Raw genomic sequence first — 6,000 nt, forward strand, 5'->3', positions numbered from 1 at the left:
GGAGGCAAAAGTGGTTGAGTGGCAGTTGACGACAAGGACTCTGGGGAGCAGTCTGCAAACTTGCCTGCTGCGTGTTACTTTGAACAAGTACCAGAAACTCCTTGTGCTTCAGTTTTTTTTCTTTTTTTTTTTTTTGAGGAAGATCAGCCCTGAACTAACATCTGCTGCCAATCCTCCTCTTTTTGCTGAGGAAGACTGGCCCTGAGCTAACATTCGTGCCCATCTTCCTCTACTTTATATGTGGGATGCCTGCCACAGCATGGCTTGATAAGCAGTGCATATGTCCACACCCGGGATCCGAAGCAGCGAACCCTGGGCCGCCAAAGCAGAACATGCAAACTTAACCACTGCGCCACCAGGCTGGCCTCATGTGCCTCAGTCTTCTTTTGTTTTTTTTTCCTTTTCCTCCCTAAAGCTCCCCAGTACATAGTTGAATACTTTTAGTTGTGGGTCTTCTAGTTTTGGCATGTGGGATGCCGCCTCAACATGGCTCAATGAGTGGTGCCATGTCTGCGCCCAGGATTCGAACTGGCAAAACCCTGGGCCGCCATAGCGGAGCACGAACTTAACCACTTGGCCATGGGGCTGGCCCCTCAGTTTTCTTATCAGTAAAATAGGCCTCACGGTAATATCTAACCACTAATGCACTAGGTGAGGTCAAGACCAAGGGAGGAAATGTAGGTAAGATGTTCAGAATGTGCATGGCACATGGAAAGCCCTCAATAGGGGTGAGTTGTTATAATAGCGATTTCTGCAAGGCCCTGTAGGGGCTGTCCCTGCCCAAGATCCACCTCATCTCCCTCCACTTGCCACATACCAGCACTGCAGCCTTGACTTGCCTTGCTCTCCCCATCCTCTTGCTCCTCCTCCCCCCATTCCTCCTTCCCAGCTTTCATTCCCTGCTCTCTGACTGGGCCTCTCTGACTCCCATTGTCCTGGGGCTTTGCACTCCCCAGCCAGGTCCCACTATCCTGGTGATGAGTCTCTCCCCTCCTGGGTCTCTGATTCTAGACCTCTCTGCAGCATAATTCTTGAGGATGGCAGGTAAATATTTGTCAAGTTAAATGAATAAATCACACCAACTCTACCCCACCCTTCCAGAGGTGCCCCATTCTGGAGCTGGGAGAGGTGTAAACAACTAATCATGCTGCCACTATAAAAATATCCGCCATGGTAGTGTGTGCAGAGAAGGGAGAAACTAATGGTGACTGGGAAGGTCAGGGAGTCTTCCTGGTGGAGGTGATGTGGGGAGTGCTAGATGGGGAAAAGCACTGGAGCAGAAGGTTCCAGGAAGAGGGAACAGGGAGGTGGGACTGGGAGAGTGGGTTGGTGAAGGTCCAGAGAGAAAATCAAGCATCAGAGCTGGAGAAACCGCTTGCTCTGAGGCAACTGAGGCTCAGAGGGGCCAGGACCCATCCAGGTCATCCAGTGAGGGACATCACAGGCATCCTGCTTCCTTCACACTTGGGAACCCAGGAATCCTTTCGAGAGATGTAGTTTTTGGGGCAGAGGATGGCTACCTAGCTAGGGCCTCATGGGCACCAGAGGAGGCATGACTTGTCCTGTGCATGCTGGTCCAGTATCACCTGAACTAGACTATAACGGACAAAGAAATGACATCCAGCAGAATTGAGGGCTGCACCATGGCTGGAATGGAGAAATGGCAGCTGCCAGCTCACCCGGACAGCCAGAATAGCCTTGGGGCTCACTACAGGCCACAGGGCAGGTCCAGCTTATCCTGAGTTCCTATGTGCACCAGGCTGAACAGGGTGAGGAATGGAGACCCCCTCAGTGGACTGTGACACCTCAGCCCACAGGCTCCAGAAAGGGGAAGCTGCCAGTACTTCCCCAAAGGCAGTTTCGGGGTCGGTGTGTCTGCCCCCCCCCAGAGTTGAGGAACAGGCAGGACCCCACAGGGATACCCAAAGTCCAGGATCCTGACCACACCACCTCCATGCCTCCCAGGTGGCAGGGAATCCTTGGCAAGACCCTGTGACCACCAAATCACAGCCTTGCAGAGAGGGCCTCAGCAGCTTCTGCTTGCAGATCTCAGTGGCTCCCTCCCTGCAGCCCTGAGCCAGGCTCCACCTCCTGGTACATCCCCTGCACTTCCCCCTTCCTACTTCTAGCCCAGCAGCAGTTCTGAGAGTGGAGTCAGCTACCCTGCCCTCTCAGCTCCTTCCTCCCAAACCTCTCTTCCCAAGCTTCTCTTCCCCCTGGAAGGAACAGTTTCAAGCCTTGGAGGCCTTGAGGTCCAGGGTCTCCCTTCCTGTTCATCCACCTCCTTCAGAAATAATTGGCTTTGACCTGGAGAACTCAGGCCCCAGCACTCCTTGCTAGAAGTTTCTGGATGTGCTAGGGGGCTCTACGTGACACAGGGGCAGGTTGATCTAGGAGGAGGAGTCATCTGGTCAACTACTATTTGCTGTGAACCTACTGTGTGCCATTGTGCTGAGAACCGTAGGGTGAGGGAGGCAGCTGGGACCCTGCCCTCCAGGAGCACAGGCCAAACAAGTAAACAGGGAAATGAACTTTACAGTTTCAGAGGAACTCAACAGGGTGACATGAGAGCCACTGGGAGGTTGTATGCAGGAGGGAACAGTCTGAGGAGGGGACCTTTAAATGATGAGAAGGGACCAACCATGTGACGAGCCAAGAGAAGAGAGAGATTAGGCACAGGCAACAGTGAGTGCAAAGACCCTGGGGCTGGAAGGGGCTGGGAGTTCCTAGAACAGAAAAGAGGCCAGCCTGGTCAGAATAGCGAGAGCAAGAGGGACAGTGGTGTTAGTGAGGACTGCTATAGGGCATTACTGAGGAGTAGGGCAGGCAGAGGGTTCTCAAGGCTCTAAGAGATGCTGAGGTAGGGGTGCATATGAGCCTGCAGCAGGCAGCAGCATCTCCAAACCAGTGACCTATGTCTGGCCCTGCAAATCCAAGTGGTCCTGGCATTCAGGGTGCTACTGATATGATGGGCAGAGAACTGTCCAGTGCCTTGGCAGGGGACCCAGGGAGCCCTCAGGGCTTTGGGGCCAAGTCTGAGCTGAGCCCCCCTCCTTGTCCTTGAAGAGCCCATGGTCCAACCTGCTACTGTGTCTGCCACATACGCAGCCTCTAAAGGCCACCTCCCCTGGGAAACTCAGGGTCCTTAGAGGGCCTAGAAATAAAAATCAGCTCTATCCCCAGGAGCCACTCCTCTGCTCACCTCACTGCCCAGCCCTCCTGTCAGGCTATCTGAAGGCTGGGGCTTAGAGCCTCTCCTGCAACCCGTTAGGGCCTTCATTAGCACTGCTTCCTGGAATTTAATTGAATGAAGGAGCAAAAACAGCTCTAATGAAGGTGATGCAATAGCAAGCAGCCCATGAGATGCCTCCAAGGCCCAGCCACCTGGGGCTCAGGGGCTTCCTATAGATGGTGACTGGGACTAGAGGGGCAAGAGAAGGGGAACCTGTCCTGGGAGGGATGCTGGTCACTGAGCCCTGGGAGCATGGGACATTGCTCTGCCATACTGCAGGGAGCAACTGCTGGGAATGAAGCCAACTAGACAGAGTTAAGGGAGTTAGCCTGGTTGGGGGTGGCTTCAGGCTACTAGAGAAAAGCTGCTGAGATGCTACCAGCCAATGCAAAAACCCTGGGCCACATGGTATGTCATAGCTCAGGCCAGACTGTGGACTAGCACAGGGGATGGTCAGCAGGGGCCAGATCATCAGGGCCATTGGGCAGGGAAGAGTTTAAACTTTATTCCAAAAGTGATGGAGGGGCTGGCCCAGTGGCACAGCGGTTAAGTTTGCACCTTCCGCTTCGCAGCCAGGGGTCCGCTGGTTCAGATCCCGGGTGCGGACATGGTACTGCTTGGCAAGCCATGCTGTGGCTGGCATCCCACATATAAAAGTAGAGGAAGACGGGCACAAATGTTAGCTCAGGGACAGTCTTCCTCAGCAAAAAAGAAGAGGATTGGCAGCAGATGTTAGCTCAAGTCTAATCTTCCTTAAAAAAACCCAAATATGATAGAAATGATTGGAGGGTTTTTAAGGGAGGGTGACATGATCTGCTATTTTAAAGTTCCTTCTGGCTGCTATGAAGAGTATGGCCCCTGTGGATGAGAGATGAGAGACACAGCAGGGAGGGAGGCAGGGGGTGACCACCATGTGGTGCAGGAGGTGAGGGTGATGGTGTGAAGCATATGGAGACAGGGTTCTCCCACATCCCCTAGGAGAAACGAGCTGGGGGAGGGGGGAGGGGACGACGACTAACGACGACATACTGACGAGACGTACTGACGACACACCGACACACGTATAACTGGGCTGAGCTTGTTCTAGCAGGTTTGGGCTGGCTGGTCCTGTTTCAGCCTTCTGCACAAGCTTGGCCTCTCTTCCAAATGGACATTGCTCAAACATTTAAAGAAAATCAGTCTAAAGGGGTTCCCATACCTGCTTCCTCACTTTTGTGCACCTCTCCACCTCCACTGCTGGTGTTCCCTTCCCATTTCTCCATCGCTAGTAAGCCTTCCTTGCCCTGCCCTAAAGTCTTGGCCAGCGCCAGGCTCCGCAGGAACCCCAGGACTGTATTTCACAAGGGAAAAGGCCCGAAGGCTCAGGCGTGGGGCCCGTCCCTCACCCCAAACCCTGCCCTACGACCCTCCAACCCTGCGTGCGATCGGCCCGGACCACCGCAGTCCCCACTACCGCAACGTGCGGTACCCACACCCGGCCCACAGCGACCTCCCCCAATTCGGGCCTCTGGGCGGAGCCGAGGCCGGAAGCGGCCGCTGAGGGCGCCGCTCCGCCTCTTCCGGGGCCTCTCTAGGCGGGACTGCGGGGTTTCGGTGGCCGCCAGAGGCCGGGCGCGGCTTCGTGGAGTAGCGGCGCCTCCTGGCGGGCCTCTGGCGCAGCGCGGGAGCCGAGGCCGGCTCAGCCCCACCACCTCCTCTCCTCTCCTCTCCTCCCGACGACCCCTCGCGGTTACCCCCAGCTGGCCTGCCTCCCGCCTCGTTCTGATTCCAGTCCTGGTCCCCGCCTTGGCCGATCTGCCACTCTGTGGCCGGCTAGGCCCTCCCTCCACAGAGCAGTAGCCGTTCGGCGTCCTCTTCCTCAGAACCCTCTGTGGCGCCCCGTCGCCCTCGCCCTGTTCTGACCCTAGCCCGCCAGGCCCTCCTCCAGCCGTCGCCGCCCTCGGCTCATCCTCCGAACGTCCCATGACACCCGTCTTTTTGCTTCCTCTGGTCCTGGCATCTTCAGACCTTCCGTTCCAGGACGCTTTCTCCCCTCCACCTCCCCAAATTCACAGCGGCGATCGCACGCTGATTTGGGTGATTACCCTGTTTCCTGAGGTTCGGGTGGCTCCGTGCCCATCGCCTGCGCCCAGTCCAGGGCCCGGTGCGCAGTGGGGACTCCGGGTGCCAGGCTGAGTTTGACCCAAAAGACAGGGGCAGGATAAGGAGTGGAGCTGGGTAATACCTGGAGGGGCTCTCAGAATGCTTGGTCAAGAGTGGGTCCGGGAGTCTGGCCCCTTCCTCCGCTCCGGGAACCCTCCAAAGTCAGGCAGCCCGTGGGGGGGGGGGGGCGGGGGGGGGGGGGCCCTGGCTCCCTGAGGACCCGGCCAAGTCTGTGACTGGCAGTTCCTCACTCACCTACACAGGCTGAGGCCCCGGCCCCTCCCTGGCGACCTCTCCCCACCCTCCCCGCCCCCAACCTTCCTGCCTGCCTTCCTCTCATGCGCCAACCAGGAAGGCTTCCTGGACTGTCTTGGAACCTCAGGGCCCGGCTGCACAGTCATAACTGACCATCCCAGCCGCCTGGCCGGGGCATAGTGTCGGGTGGGTCACCGCGCAGCCCGGACTCCGGCCGTTGACCGCCAGGAGGCAGCAGAGGCCACCTTCTACAGATCTCAGGGAATTAGGCCGGTGTCTGATCCTGTACAAATCCCAGGGTGCGTAGTCTGACAGCTTTGCAGCCTTGTGTGGTTTTGAAAGCAATTTTGTTCTTTCAGACTTTTTCCAGG

Source organism: Equus quagga, chromosome 1 (assembly GCF_021613505.1).
Source record: "Equus quagga isolate Etosha38 chromosome 1, UCLA_HA_Equagga_1.0, whole genome shotgun sequence".
NCBI classification, from domain to species: domain Eukaryota; kingdom Metazoa; phylum Chordata; class Mammalia; order Perissodactyla; family Equidae; genus Equus; species Equus quagga.